This window comes from Sminthopsis crassicaudata, chromosome 1, assembly GCF_048593235.1.
Source record: "Sminthopsis crassicaudata isolate SCR6 chromosome 1, ASM4859323v1, whole genome shotgun sequence".
Classification (NCBI taxonomy): Eukaryota; Metazoa; Chordata; class Mammalia; order Dasyuromorphia; family Dasyuridae; genus Sminthopsis; species Sminthopsis crassicaudata.
Genome location: NC_133617.1, coordinates 81,078,793 through 81,095,678, shown reverse-complemented (window position 1 = coordinate 81,095,678; position 16,886 = coordinate 81,078,793). Strand labels below are relative to the sequence as shown.

The following is a 16,886-nucleotide window of genomic DNA, read 5'->3' as shown; positions in this document are numbered from 1 at the left end:
GGTTCCAACTCCTCTGCTTACCAGCTGTAGGAGAGGGGCAGCCCCCTCATCTCCACAGGCCTTGGTTCCCTCTTCTATAACAGGCAAGTTTGGACAAGGTGACTCCTTTAAATAACTTCTACTATCTACAAACCTATGAGCTCACTTTGAGAAATGGATCTCTCTGGGCTCATTTTTAGTCAGAACCAGGCAAAGGAGAGGACAGAGGGAGTGAGGTTGAAGGTCACTTGGTGAAGGATGTAACGGTTTCTTTCCATATCATCATTTCAACAGAAGATTCTATGAATCAGGGACTGCCCAGAGAGCTGGGCAATGTTTTACAGAGAGATCAAGCGGCTTGCCTGTGGTCACACAGTAAAATGATAGGAAAGATTTAACGAGAGTAAAGGCTTTTGAAACTGTAAGAAGGGCAGTCTCTCGAGTGGGCTACAAGAGAATGCAAATCACACTTTCATTATTTTGAAATTTTTGAGCCTGGGGTTCATAAAGTCATGGATCATAAATCTCAAAGATGACCTTAATGGATAAATAGTACAACTGTTTCTTTTTACAGATGAGAAAACCGAGGCTCCAGAAGTTGTATCAGACTGTGCAAATAGGTGGTGCAGAGGAGTAAATGCTGGACCTGGAGTCAGAAAGGCCTGAGTCTGAAGTCATTCAATATAGGTCTGCCTTGGTTTGCCCTTCTGTAACATAGGAGTAATCATAAAACCCATTTCCCAAGGTCATTGTGAGGATCAAAGAAAGATGTATGAAGTTCTGTGCAAACCTTAAAGTGCCCTATAAAAAACAGCCCATGATGAAAGAGGCCTGAGCAACCTTGGAGACCGAGGCTAGCATCCTGGTACTTCCCTCTTAGGCAAGTCACCTTCTCTGTGAACTCTGTTTCCTTCTCTATGAAATGGGGTAATAATCCGCCCTACCACCTCCCAGGAGCTCTTCGGAAAGAAGTGCCCAATCTGTTCCATGGCCAAAGATCAAGAGACAAGTCCAGAAAAACACAACACAAAGGCAACTCATCCCCACTCCAGTAGGGGCTAGAATCATGAAGAGGCTAACAGGGGAATACAGAATGATAAAAACAATTCTGGCTACTACTACAGCTCCATGGATCCTCTCCTCGGAGACCGCCAGTGATACTGAGCTGACCCTTTGTGCTTGAAGGCCCGGTGCTCCATCGGCAGGTCCTGCCAAGCTGGAAAGGCTTCAAAGTGCCCGCCCAGCCATGAACTCCCAGTCTGGCTTCCGACTAATAAGAATGCAAATAACTCACGCTGCTGAGACACTTCAAAGTGGACAGAGGTTTGTTTAATCACAATCATCCTGGGATGTAGGTGGTGCACGTTGTATTTCAGTTTTACAAAGAAATAAACTGAGGCTCAGAAAAACCCAGGCTCCCGTTGGCTCTCACCAGCCTCGGGCACCTTGCCCAGACACCAGATCTTCATTCGGGAAGATCTCTTTGACCCAGGAATTCACAAATCCAAGGAGCGCTCAGCACTGCAACCCTTCTCTGGATTGAAAGGCTCCTCTCTGAGCCATGATGGGGGAGGGGCTCAGGCCTTTTCATTTCTCACTAGGCTGTACTGGGATTACTCCCTCAGGGACCTAAACCTGGTACCTTCCTCACCTGCTCCCTTTCAGCTTCCTTTTTAGCGTCTTCTTCCCCAATTAGGAAAAAAGGTCCTTGGGGACAGAGGCTAACCTTGCTTAGCCCCAGACCTTAGCACAGGCTTGGTATGTAGGGAGAGTTTAATGAATCCTGGTTTGCTGCCTGACTGACCTGGAGCTAAAAGAGACTGTTGCTATCTAGTCCAAGGTTTCTTACCCTGGGACAGGAAGAGATTTCAAGGGTCCCCTGAACCTGGCCAAAAACAACAACCAAACAAACACACAAACTGCATCTTTGTTTTCACTAACTTGTAACGGGAAATTCTGGGTCCCCTCACTTACTAGATAGTGCAGCAGGAACTTCCCTGGGCCTGCAAGTTAGGAAAACCAGAGCTCAAACCAGTCTCAGAGGCATTCCCGGTGTGCCCGGGGACATCCTCCGATTGTCCGGGCCTCAGTGTACACATGGGGTTAATAAACGCACCTGTCAATGGGAGTTCTGTGAGGACAAACTGAGATGTCTGTAAAGCACCCTGCCAGCCCTAAAACAGCATATGGATTTTAGCTATATTGTTATTACGTTAGGAAGGCCTCGGCATTCACCAGATGCCCCAAGGGACCTGAGACTCGAAGGGCTGAGAAACTGGCTCTGATCCAGCCGTAGGATAAGGAGAGCACTGTCCCGGACCACAGTTAATGAGTGTCGGCAGCAGTGCAGAGAAGCCGAGGCTCCGGATGTGTCCCCACCACTGGGCTCTCCTGGCTAAAATCTGAGGGCTCGTCTCCCCACGCTGGCCCCAGGGAAGGAACCGCCTCTGGCCCCAGGTGTTCCCGCATTAAGTCCGGTGCTCCCAGACCAACCCAGGAAGGGGCTGAGATTCGCTTCAGTGGAGCAAGCGTCCTGGAGTGATCCCTGCAGCGCCTGGAGGTGGGGCACGGCAGGACAGATTCTTCCCCGGCCACGGCTGAGGACACTGGGGCCCGGGAATGGGGGACTTGCCCAAGGTCACTGCCGGAGCCCTCGGGGAGCAGGGGCAGGAGCCCGAGGCTCTCAACCGCCATCGGGGCTGGCAGGGCATGTCCAAGGCTCTGCCCGGGCCGGCGCACAGCCAGAGGCAAGAGCACCGACGGAAGCAGGCAGCCCGCGGGAGCGGAGCCCCCGGTCCCCACAACCTCCCCTCCTTCCCAAGGGGAAAGGCAATGAATATGCATGACCTGTGGAGGGGCGGGGAGAGGGAGGAGGGAAGAGGAGCCGGAGCCCAGGCTCCTAAGCTGACTTGAAATTTAATTTTGCTGTTCAGTGGAATATGTAATGCGTCTGTATTTGCTTAGCGGACTGAGAGATTGAGGCCATTCAACACCCAGAGTTCACAAAGAGATGGCAGGCAGAAGAAACGCCCGGCGCAAAAGGGAGCCAAGCCTCCCTCCGCCCAGCAGGGCCCCCCTCTATGCTGCCCCCCAACAGGAAACCTAGAGCAGGCAGCCCCTCTTCACCCTCCCCTAAGAAGAATCCCAAAGGACACCTCCCACTCCAGAAACAGACCCATCCCACGGATAACCGCGGCTGTCGCAAGCTCCCAGCCTCCCCCACGGGCACCCCTGACTCCCCACGCGCTCGGAGGGCCACTGGGAAAAGCCCCGTGTGAAGCTCCACGTTCTGGAGCAAATCTCCCGTCCGGGGGCTTATTTTCTGGGGCTTAATGGGATAAGCCCGAGGGCTCTTGCTGCACTGCACGCGGAGGAGCTCCGGGGGACCACGGGATCAGAGCCCAGAGAAGGGAGCTCTAACCCTTCCATTTACAGAGGGGGAAACAGAGGCGCGGCCGGGGCCGGGCGGGCCTCGGGGGCAGAGCCTAGCGTCACACCTGGGCTCATGACTTGCAGGTCAGCCTTGCCCCCGACAATCGTTCCTTTCCTGGAGTTCTCAAGGCCATATCCCCGGGCTTCCATCTGTGCTGCAAGGCCTTCTCTCTGCTGCGGGTCACGGGGCCTCTGCCTGGAAGGCCTGCCTCTCCACCCGCCCCGCAGGGCCCGCTTCAATCCGGCTCCCGGTGCCGTCCCGGACTCCCCAGTCCTCCTTTCTGGAACCCTTACTACAACGGCGCTGTGGCAATGGTAACATTTGTATAACACGCCAGGCCCTGTGCTAAATGCCGTTACATTGTCTCACCTGAACCTCACAACAGCCCCGGGGGCAGGTGCTAGGCCGATCCCTCGTTAATAGATGAAGAAACTGAAGCAAATAGAGGCCTAGGGACACGCGGCTCCTAAGAACTACGGAGGCTGGAACTGAAGCGGGTTCTCCAGGCTCAGGCAGTACGCTCTCCGTGAACCGCGGGGTATGCCCGCAGAGACCCCCGGACAAGGAGGCGGGCACACAGGTTGAGGCCCTAGCACCGGCAGCACCTAACGCTGGCCAACACCTTCCCTTCTCTGGGCCTCAATGCTGTTTCTTAAATGAAAAGCATACATCAGGAGTCTCTAAAGTCCCTTCCTGCTCGGATCTTTCCTGGAGGGTGTAGTGTCCCCGAGAAGCCGGGACTATCACCCCTACGAGGTCTCGAGTGAGGTCCCTCCCGAGGCTATCCCACACAACCCCCACTGACTAAATGCGCGCTGGGGGAGCTAGGAGTCACTCTGTCCCGGGGACGGAGGCGGGAATCTGGCCACGGCCCAGAACAAGCACTCAGGGCTCAGAGCCACCAGCATCAGAGAACCAGCCAGCAGGCAAAAGATGGAGAGTCCACCTGAGATCTCATTGGCAGAGGGGCTCCCAGAGGAATTCATTCTACCAATTGGAGCTCCCACGGGAATTCTCTCTGCCAATAGGATCTCCCAGAGGAATTTTCTCTGCCAATAGGAGCTCTAAGTGAGGGGCCTTCCTCTGCCAATAGAAAGTCTCTCTACCAAGAGGTGCTCCTGGAGGAAGACCCTCCACTAAATAAGATCTCCCAGAGGAATTTTTCTCTACCAATAGGAGGTCTCAGAGGAACTCTCTCTGCCCTTGATATCACCCCTGCAACTTTCTTTGCCAATAGATCTCTAAGAGGAATTCCCCTCCCCCAGTAGGATTTCTCTGCCAATAGGAGCTCCCAAAGAACTCTCTCGACCAATAGAGATCATCACCTACACCATCTCTTGTAGACTGAATAGTTGCCTAAATCTCGAGAGCTGAAGGAGATCACTACGCAGTCATACAGTAGCTCCTGGCTCCCAGGGCACCATCCACTAGGCTAGGCTGCAGCTCTATCAAAAGGTTACAAAATAAAATGCAATGTGAATTCCCCTCAGCAAAGTTAAAGGCCCCTCCAGCTCTGACTTTCTGTGTCCTAGGACCTTCCCCAGCTCTGAAATTTTATGATCTAAAGTTCCTTCCAGCTGTGACAACCTGTGTGTTCATCTTTATTGCTTCTCTCTTGCACTGCTATTTAAATCTTCTATTGTTACATCTTTTCACATGTGTCTTTTCATTCATTCAACTAGCATTTCCTGTCCCCCACTATGTGCCCAACCCTGTATTCAGCACCATGGAAGATAGAATAAAGTACTACATCTGCTCTTGCCTCCCTTACTATATAGTACAGGCTCCCTGAGCAGCAGGACCACATCTAATTTGTCTCTGTCTTTACATAGTCCAGATTATGGGGCCCTATATAGAAACAATATTGAATAAATATCAAGGAACAGATGGGTGTCTAAGTGAATCCCTAGTACCTTTATTCTGTACACCAAGCCCAACATTCAGCTTCTCAGGAAGGAAAATGGAGGAAGACACAGATCTCAGCCTCCAACCCACTTGTGTTTAACACACTGAAGGACAGAGTAGCAAACTCCTCCCAAAGCCTTTCTTTATAAAGGGCAGAAACTGGATTCTCAGCTCATTCCACTCTGCTTCTGCTGCTCTATCTGGTTTCAATTCCTCTGGACTCCAAGATGCCCCCAGCTGTATACTGCTGGTGTCCCATTCCCATCTTATTTTTGCCTCTTTTCATATCTTGTCTCCCCTCCCTGTTGCAATGTAAATTCTTTGATGGCAGGAATTGTTTTTTTTTTTCTTATTATTTGTAGCATCAATGCTTACTTAGCACAGTGCCTGGCACATATTAGAGCTTAATAAATGTTTACTGGAGTAGATTGGATTGTAAATCCTTCCTGGTTGGGAAAAAACTCGCCACCAAAAAAAGATCAGAACAATGTGATGACTTTAAAAGTTAGAGAAACAAAGATGCTGGAAAATTTAATCATTTTATTAATAGAAGGTCAGCAGACTAAAGGATGGTCATTTGGCCACCTCCCTTAGACCAATAATTCCTAATGGCAGTGGGGTCACAGGTTATATGCCCTTTGAAGAGGTGTTACTGACAGGTGGTAATCATCTCTATTTCGTTAACACAAGGGAGGTATGGGCTATATTAACATGAAGTCCTGGGGTATGTGACTTAGGTCACTCTAATCTTGGCCAAAAACATAATTTCCATACTCTCTGAAAATAGGGTGAATCAACCTGTTTGCACAAAAACAACAAGCAGGAATATTCCCATTACCCTAAATTTAGAATTCCTTTTACTGTATGATTAGATCTTGACCTGAGTAAATCTATAAGTGAGATTTTCCACATTGGTTGGTTTCTGGATAAGGAAGTAGGAAAAGGGGGAAAACTTTGGTCCTAATACAATAATAAGTTACTAAATATGAGATAAATATTCATTCCTCACAAGAACATTGTGTGGGACAATAATAAGTACCTTAAGAATTCAGAGGAGGGCAAGATTAATGTGGGTGAAGAGGAATCCAGGAAGGCTTCCTAGAGGTGAGATTTGGTCTGAGTTTAGAAGGCTGGGGAAATTTTTAGAACAGTAAAGGAGAGTTCAAAGGAAGGTACCAAGTGAGTAAAGGTGAGGCTAGGATTTATAGACCCCTATTCACGTCCTCATCACTTCGTGATTACTGTGACAGACGTCAACTGCTTGCAATGTCTCCCCTCTCTAATCCATCCTTCATACAGCTGCCAACTTGATATTACTGAAACACTGGTCTGACCATGTCACCCCTTACCTAAAAATCTTCAGGGGTTCCCTAGTAGTTCTTGGGTAAAATACAAAATCCTTAATTTAGCATTTACGGCTCTAGACACTCTAGTTTCCACCTACCTTACCAATCTTATATTATTCTATTTCAAATAGTCAAACCGTTTTGGTTTTCCCCCATGGCAACAACATTCCCATCTTCCAACTACCACCACCACATAGGTGGTTCCCAAATTGCTAACCAGAGAAAGGTGCATCAGGTTTCCATAACCATCAAAGACCCAAATTGTCAGCAAGCTACCATGATCCAGTCTATGACTGGAAACTCATGGCCACCTCAGAGGGAGGAAGTCAAATTAGCATCAAAAGTGAGGGGAGTGAGAAACCCAGGATGAACTTTATATAATCTATATATGTGTTATATTAGTATGCTGTTGTTTACTGAGAAGGAAATATTTTGTTCTATTTCATAAACTTTATCTTTCTATTAAATTTTAGTAAACTCTCTTTCTCTTCTTCCTTTTCCCTTCTCCCCTTTCTTCCCCTTCTCCCTCTGTAATTTTGAGTCAAAGACTACCTGGTCAAAAATCCCCTTATTCTATTCCCTTGCTATTGGTCTCTTGTTCCCCCCTCATCTCTTCAACACTATTACCACCTCTTCCCAAGACCCTTTTCAATTCTTCTTTCTTTTCTATTAAGTCCTTTAGAATCTTCTACTCTTTTTTTAAAAAAACAAATTGCCCTTCTTCCTCTTACTCTCTCTTCCATTGTCTTATAATCATAGAAACTGAGTTAGCCCCATCACTGGTTATTCCCTCTAGTATATCTCTAGCACTTTCTTTCTTGTTCCTCAATCCTATAAACTGGGTCAAAAAGAGAAGGAATAGCTCTGCTGCTCCACTCCACATCTGGAAAGCTGGCTGAGTTTTACCTCTGTCTCTTAGAGCACAGCTTCTTAATTTGTGGATCTTAATTTTTCTTAATTCTTAAACTGTAGATCATGATCCTACACGGGGTTACATAACTGAATGTGCGGGGGCATTGAAACTATGATTTATTATAAGTACATGTGTGATTTGCAGATATATTAATAAATATTTATGGCTGGGATCAGGTAAAAATCTCTCCGATGTTGTGAGTGGAAAACATTTAGGAAGACCCAACTTAAGAGTACTGGCTGCTATTGTTCTATTCTTTCAGACTCTACATGACTTCATTTGGGATGTTCTTGCAAAGATACCATTTGCTTCTCCAGCTTATATTGCAGAAAAGGAAACTAAAGCAAACAAGATTAAGTGACTTGCCCACAGCTGGTGAGAGTCTGAGACCGGTTCTGAACTTGGGTCATCTTGACTCCAGGCCTAGCCCTCTATCTGCTGGGCCACCTAGCTGTCCCTTAAGAGTCCTTATCTCCCTTTAGAACTCAGTGAGGCACTACTCCCCACATGAAACTTATTCTGATCTCCCAAACTATCCATGCCTTCTCCACAAAATCACTGTGTATTTTTTTTCTACTTTATATGTACCCAAGCAAAATAAAAGCAAGCTCCAAGAAGGCAGGGGCTGCCTCATATGTGACCTTCTGTCCCTCAGCTCCAAGAATAGTGCCTGACACTCAGAGGATCCTGAACAAATGAGTGTTTATAGAATAGAACAGGGGAAAGTCCCACCCTGAGGATCCTTAGCTTCCTCCAAAGCACAGCTCAGATGTCAAGAGAGCTTTTCCTTCTGGCTCTATTCTTCCTACCCAATGTTGACTTCTTTTCATCTCCCCTGCTCCCTTTGCTCAAGCCAAGACTGACATTTTTAATCATACCAGAGGCATTCAGTTCATTTCAATTCATGCCTTTTATTAAGCAATCTTCTTATACCTTCAGTGAAGCTGACCTCTTGGCTGTTCAATGAACAAGATTTTCCATCTCTCTGGGTATTTTCATTGGCGATCCTCCACGTTTGGGACATTCTTTTTCCTCCACTCTGGCTAGTGACCTCCCTGGCCTCCCTTAAGTCCCAACTAAAATCCCATTTTTTATTAGAATAAAACAGGGGAGCCTCCCACTCTGAGAATCACAGCTTCCTCCCATGCCCAGCCCAGGTGCCACAGTGCATTTCCTTATGCCCCCAGTTGTTAGAACTCTTTCTTGAAATCTCTTTGCAATATTCTGATGAAAAAGAGATGACTATGTAGCAAAATAGAGCCAGATTATGGAGACACATCATGCCAGGCTTGGGACAATGGGGACGACTTAATATGTTTTTGTGTGTCCATACAGAGACAGGTCACAGAGCACTAGTCCAGGGGCAACACAGACGTATGAGTCAAGAGGCTAGGAATCTATCTGGACTCTGCCACGAACTTGCCATGTGACTGGGCAAAGTCACTTACCTTCACTGGGATTCACTCATTTCTATCAAGAGCTTTCTTTCATGAGTCCAGATTACAACCCTGACCACCCTAACTCATGATTTATTCTGGATGAAAAAATATCTGCCCCCTGGTGGCTGACCCAAGATATACCTCTCAGAAATCACATATTTCTGCATAGGAAGGGACCTAGTCCAGTATATATCATCACAATTTTCCCTATGACATATTTGATAAGTAATCATTAAGTAAGTAAGACAAGTAAACTTTACTTGAAAAGCTCCAGTTAAAGGGACTCCATTCCTTCCCAAGAAAGCCCAATACACTTTGGGACAGCTGTGATTATTAGGAAGTTTTTGTGTATCTCAAGCTACCCTTTTCAATTTCTATCCATTGCCCCATGATCTGCATGAACAAAACAAGCCTAACCCCTCTTCTTTTTCAGCCTTTCAAATTCTTGAAAACAGTAGTCAAGTCCTCCCTATGTCTTCTCTTCTCTAACCTAAATGCCCCCCAAATAATCTCCATATGGAATGGATCTATGATACTTCACTAATCTGGCTCTGCAGTTTTTCAATGGCCTTTCAAAAATGCAATATTCCAAACTAAACAAATATCCCAGAGGTCCAAAATATCCAGACCAGGCCACATAGCCTAACAGGGCTTTGGCTACCTCATTTCTGGAAGCTGTGCCTCTCTTAATACAACCCAAAATCCCAACAGTTTCTTGGGCAGTACTATAATTCTACTGATATATGTTAAGCTTGCAGTCTGACTCAAAGATCAAGTTCTTTGTTTTTCCCCTAAACAAACTATTTTTTTTATATTTGTGAAGGTGATTTATTGAATCCAGGTTTAAAACTTTACATTTACAACCACTGCATTACATCATAATAATGTTAGCCCAATGTTCTAGCCAATCAAGAGTACCTTTGGATCCTGGTTGTCAGCCAACAAGATGACAGTTACATACAAATCTGATGAACAAACTATGCTACACTATCTAAGTTGTAGCACCTTGGGTCACTCCACTGAAGATTTACTTACAATCTAAAAAGAAATTTAATGACAGCTCCTGGAAATCTGGCCAATTGGCCAATTCTAAATCCACTGGATTTTACATTTGTCTTATTCATCTTTGCCACCTTTTCTACATTAACATTATGAGATACTTTTATCAAAAAGCTGGATGTGTATGAACATTCTCTTTGTTCTTCCTGGTGTGTGGAAATGTAGATATTTATTGGCACATTTCCAGTTCAGAATAACAACAAATTTTTTTAATCTAGCTAATAAAAGCTAGATAAAACATATTTAGATCATTCCCCTATTTCTGATTACTAAAAGATTCTGAATCTTCTAGTTTAGTAACCCTCTCAAAAAAAGTCTAGAATGACCCAATTCTAAATGAAGTTGTTCTGGTTCTTTGTGATGACTTTCTTCTAAATACTAATTAATCATCTTTTTTTTAAAATAATTCCTACTACAACACTCCCCAGAATCAAAGTCATGCTCACTGGCCTTCAATTTGCAGCTTACCATTCTCTTCCACTTTTTGAAGAACACATTTATCCTGTTCTCCAGTATTTCAAGTATCATTAACAGCAGCTCTGCAAAAAGAGATGTCATTCCTTACGGAATTCCCAAAATGCCAAACACACAATTTGTTTCATCCTTGCAATTTTTCTAACTGGGTGGTCCTTACCAAAGTGTACAAGCTGCTAACAAAACCTTCCTGAGCTCAGGTTAAAGATGGGCTTTAAATTAGGAAACCGATATTCAGGTATCTGAAGGAACTAGACCTGTTGTTTTTGGTCTCCGATAGTAGAACTAAGAGCAACGGGAACAAGCTAAAGGGAGAAAAGTCCCAGCCTATTATATAAAAACTTTCCTACTATGTATGACAGCACATCAATTCCAAAGTAGAACAGACAGCCTTGGGATGTACTGAGTTGCTTATCACTAAAGATCTTCAAGAAGATGCTGGAGGACCATTTGTTAGGACATTGTAGGGCTGGGAATTCCTGCACAAAATGGGCTTTTAAGTAAAATGACAGTCAAACAGGTTGTGGGGAAGGAGGGAGAGGCAGAAAGGAGAACTCTTTTGGATATCTGAAGGGGAACAGGAAACGATGGAAGTTTTGAAAGGCCTTTTCTGGTCCGCTCTAACTTGAAGCCTGGCATCTGGGACCTGAGGGGTGGAGCGGAAGCTAAATCTATGAAAGCCCCCTGAGGAAGGCCATTTGGGCCAAGTGGGAGTAAAAGGGATGGGGGGAGCGGACAATGACCTGGGAGATGGGTTTGGCCCGCTCACCCTCTTTCTCAGTCACGGCTACCAGCCAAGCAGCCTGGAGACACCAAGCAGCTCCCTCCAACCTCCCTAGAGGGAGACAGGCTAGGTCCCAAGATCCTGGCACCAGGACCCCATTCCTTTCCAGCAGGACTCTGGCAAAGTGAAGGGGGCTGTTTGTTCTCTCCCAGAAATCCCCTGCCTTGGCTGGGCAAAGGCCAAGATCCTGTTTACACCATGAAGAAGGAAGCAGGAACAGCCGAGAACGCCCACAACCGGCCACTTCACCCAACCCATTTGCCAGCCCCACAGCAGGGTATTTGCCCCCAGGGAAATTAAGGGGATCAGGAGCTGCTCCAAAAAGTATCACAGAGCTTATGACTGAGGGGACCCTAAAAGTTAGCTAGTCCAAAGCCCTCATTTTGTAGATGAACAAACTGAGGTCCAGGGAACTTGAAAGGCTTGTCAGTGGTCATTCAGATAGTAAATACTGGAGTTGAGATTACAATCTAGGTCTTTTAATTTGGAATCCTCAGCTTTCAAACTGCCAAGATAAGAGCCTTTGAGAAGACAATGAAGAAAGGACAGAGGATAGGAAAAAAGCTTCATGAAAGGGCATTTTAACTTTGTTTCTCAAGGAACCTTTTGTCAGCCAATCAATCAGTAAACATTTATGGAGTGCCTCCTATGTGCACTAGGCACAATGCTGAACACTGGGATATAAAACTGGTCTATCAGAACCTGTAAACCCTTTCTCAGAATCATGTTTTGTAAATGCATCAAATAAAATATAAAAGATCATAGAGGAAACTAATGAAGTTGGAATACAGTTATCAATTTTTTAAGCAAGTTCACAGACCCCAGGTGGAGAACCTCTACAAAGAGATAATTAGGAAAAATCCAAGAGCTTAGGTTCAATTTCCTTATAATCCAAGGAAGTGGAAGTTCTGAGGGCTCCAGTAATTTTAACTACATTTTAATGGACCCATAATCTTATCAGTTTCAGTCTAGCCTACACCACAATCCCTCTCAAACCTCTTCTCCTGGGTAATCGTTGTGTCTGACATTCTCTAAAGATATACTATATACACAATATACATACTCTATACACAATATACTAAAGGCCTTCCTTAAACTCTTTAATATTCTGTCAATACTGGGCAACATTTCAGCCGTCCATCTCACTCTCAATAGCCCATCCTTCTCTTCTAGAGACACACATGTCCTGAATGAAGGCTCCTAGTCCTCTTCTGACATGCAAATGGTCAATGATAAAATGCTACAGCTTGCTCATGCCCACCGCATGTCTTGCCAATGGCCTCTGAGTCACACTGCAATGGAGACTTATCTGGGGTCATGATGTTCCATGATTTAAAATGCTTTATAGTGAGTGATTAAGCATTTTCCTGCTTCCTGAAGCTTCCCAAATCACAGCATTAAATGATCATTCATTCAGAACTGGGATGAGCTTCCTATTATATATAAGGAAACTGGCCCAGGAAGTGAAATGAGAGCCAAGACTAAAACTCAAACCTTTTATCTTCAAATCCAGTGCCCTTTGGCACCACAGAAAGAATATAAACAATAGCTTCCTTGTTTATAGGGTTTCAAGTTTTCTCAGGAAATAACAAAGTTACTCAGGTCCCACCTGGACAAGGAGAAGGTTCTCCCTAATGAGGCAACAGAGTCCTGGAAAAGGCTTATAAGGATGTAATGTAATCACTCTGCCTCACTCAAAACCCTAAGGTTTTGAATCTCTTCTCAGAGGGAACAGAATAAACTATGGAAAAAATGTTTCCCATTCTTTCAGGCCTATTTCACCTCCACCCCCTATAAAATCCCCAGAGTCCTCATCTCAACAGGAGCAATAAACCAATACATAAAGACAATCTCTTGCCTTACAAGAAATAATAAGAATTCCCATTTCTAAGGTTTAGAATTTACAAAACACATCCTCATAATAACTGAAATGAGTAGAATTAAGTTTGTTATCTCCATTTTGCTGATGAGAAGATGAGAAAACTGAAACTCTGAGTGAGGAAGTGATTTGAGCAAAAGGTATCACCACAATGATTCAAGTCCAACTCCAAGTCCCAAATTCTTTCCACGATAACAATCTTTAAAGAAAATATGGAAAAGAAGGAAAAGCAAAAGAAGGAAAGAAATAAAAGAGAGGAAGAAGGGGAAATGAGAGAAGACAAGACAAAAGAAGGGAAAGAAAAAAGAAAGGAAGAAAAGGATGAAATTCCATTTGCATCTGTCTTTATGTCCCAATGATAAAGAAGATGGCTTCTTTATAAATATCCATACTAATAAAGATCCAATAAAGAAAAGGAATCCCTAAGTGTCAGAGCCAGAAGAAATCTTAAGAGATAATCTAGCTCAACTTCTTTCCACTCCAACTAATGTAGGAATCTCTTTAATAGCTTAACAGGAAGCATCTAATTGAACACCTTCAATGATAAGAAGGCTCACTATCTATGAGACATTAAGAGACATCTATTACTGTTTTTAAGTTCTTCCTTCTATTGAGTCCGAATTTGCCTCTCAAAAATTTCATATTTTTACCCTCTGGGATTCCAGAAAACAAGTCTGCTCCCTCTTACTCATGAGCCTATAGTCCTAAAGCCCTCAAATAATTTTTACATGAATTACTCTCTGCTCACACCTCCTACATTCCAAGCAGTTAATTACTTGAACATAAGTACAGATTTTGCATCCAGGCATACTAAAAATCACTTTATTACATTTGGTTCAATATTTTAGCCTGTCCAAAGTTTTGGGGATCCTAATATCATGACACTACTCTCTCCTGGTTCTCCTCCTATCTGTCTGACTGCTTCTCAGTCTTCTTTGCTGGATCTTTATCCAGGCCACCCCTACTAAGCATAGGTTTCTTGGGCTTTCTTCTCTTCTACACTATTTTGATTTGTGATCTCATGAGCTTCCACAGATTTAATCATCATTTCTATGTGGATGATTCTTGGGACCATTTAATAGCTTTGACCTCTCTCTTGACTTCCAATTACATCTCCAATTAACTGCTACACAACTCAAACTGAAAGAATGGCCAATAGAAATCTTAAATTCAACAAGTTCAGAATGGAATTCATCTTTCTTTTCAAACCATTTCTTTTCCCAATTTTCCCTGTACAGAGTGTTTCTAGAAAGGATATTGCTGTCCTAATCACCCAGGGTCAAAACTACAATGTCATGCTTGTTTACTCTCTGGCACCCTATGTGTCTAATCTGCTGCCAAGTCATTTTCTCTCTTCTGATGCTACTCTTATCATGGTGTAGTCCCTCATCTTTATCACAATACCCTTCTCAGCTCCAATCCATCTACCATTCAGCTGCCAAAGCAATATTCCTAAAGTTCAATTCTGGCCATGTCATTCTCCTACTTAATAAAGTTCAGTGGCTCCCTATTATCTCAGGGATCAAATATAAAATCTTGTTTTGTTTTTAAAGCTCTTCACAATTCAATTTTCCAGTCTTTTAACATTTTACTCCTCTCCACATAATCTATAAGAAAAGACACTACCACATAAGTACTTAATGTTTTCTGACTTAATTCTAAAACTCAATATGTTAATTATTCCTCCCAAATTTGTCACCTAAAATCATGATGAACCTTTCCCTAAGTCACTGATAAAATGCTGAATAGAACAGGCGAAGAATCCTGAAGTCACCACTAAAGACTTCCTTCCAAATTGAAATCAATCCATTAGTCACCATTCTTTGGGTTGAGTCATTCCAAGGTTATGAATCCACCTTAATTTTCCTATCTACTAGCCTATACGTCTCATTTTGGCCCACAAAGATATTGTGACAGAATCTGTCAAATGCTTTGATGAAATTCAGGTATTACTATGTCCATAGCATTCCTATAAGCTACCAATTTAGTTACCCTCTCAGAAAAGGGAATGAGGTTACTCTAGCATGGTCTGTTCATGATGAAGTCATGCTGACTTATAGTAATCACCACTTTCATTCCTAAGTGCTCCCAACTATCCCTTTAATAATTCAGTCTAGAATTTTGCCAAGAATTGTCAAACTCAATGCTTATAATTTAAAAAATTCAATCTCTTACCCTTTTTGAAAATTGGGACAACTTCTGTCTATTCCTAGACTTCCAGCACTTCTCCTTTTCACCATGATATTTTCCCCTAATTTTTTATTATGAATTTGACAGTCATCTATAAACCAAGACATTTCCAAATACAAAGGGCAGAAAAAGGTGATTGCATATGAAAAAGTATAACTACTACATACAATTTATTTATTTGTTTTTTTCAAATATATAGAAAATTTTATGAGGTCATACCAATATTGCCTTTCTTAACTGTGTCCTTTTCTGAAACTTGCTCTCTTTTAAGATCAACAACAACAACTTAAGCAATCACATTCTGAAGTCTCCTTCTGTCCAATAATTTAGGATATAATTCAGCTGCTTCCAAGTCTGGTGATATGAATTCACTGAATGCAAAGATGCTCTTCTGCCATCTCCATCTTAATTTCTATTTCCCATTAACTATTTGTGCTTTTCCAACAAGTTTCCTCTTTATGTCTGTCATCTCTTATTATCATTCACACCATCCTAAACAGCAAGGGTCTTTAATTTGGTTTTCCTCTAGCATCTATCTCTATTTCTGCCCTTCATCTCCTCCATCATACTTCCTCTGAGAACTAAGATTTCTGATCATATTCATTCTTTCTTTAATCTTCAATCTCTCTGTCCACTGGTCCTTTGTTGCCTATAAATATGCCAAACCTACTCCATCTTTTAAAAGGTTCATTTGATTCTGCTCTTATTTCAAGCTATTACACTCTATCTCTCCTAAACTTTACAGCCAAATTCCTAGGAATGGTTGTTGATAGTCATGGTTTCTACTTCCTCATATCCCATTGACTTTTTACCTCTTTGCATTCTGGCTTCTGATTCTCTTTGCAGTCTGGCTTCTGATCCAACCATCAGATTCTGAAGCTGTTCTTTCCAAAATTACCAATGATCTCTTAATTTCTAAATTAAATTGTTCTTTTCATTATTCATTCTTGATTTCTCTGCATCATTTGATAGTTTTACTGGCCATCCCCTCCTCCTGGATTTTCACTCATTGCTTTCCCACTTCTCTAACAACTCATTCTCATTCTTCTTTGCTGAATCATGACATATGTCTCTACTCTAAAACCAAGAGAACATTGTGCCCAGCAACAACAAATTATGTGATGATCAACTCTTATGGGCTTGACTATTTTCAACAATGAGGTGATTCAGGCCAATTCCAATAGACTTGTGATGGAGAGAGCCATCTGCACCCAGAAAGAAGACTGTGAGAACTGAGTATGGACCACAACACAGTATTTTTATCTTTTTTGTTGTTTACTTGTTGCTTTTTTTCTTATTTTTTTTCCTTTTTATCTGATTTTTTTGTACAGCATGATAAATGTGGAAATGTGTTTAGAAGAATTGCTTATGTTTAACCTATGTTGAATTACTTGCTATCTAATGGAAGAGAATGGGGGAAGGAAAGGAGAAAAATTTGGAACACAAGGTTTTACAAAGGTGAATGTTGAAAACTATTTTTGCATG

At 43.2% G+C, this 16,886-nt stretch overlaps 1 long non-coding RNA gene across 1 annotated transcript in view; it reads right to left on the bottom strand.

The window, feature by feature from the left end:
- LOC141540480 (uncharacterized) overlaps positions 1-16,886 on the bottom strand; it is a 77,280-nt gene that overhangs the window by 12,955 nt on the left and 47,439 nt on the right. The gene's annotated exons all lie outside the window — the stretch shown is intronic.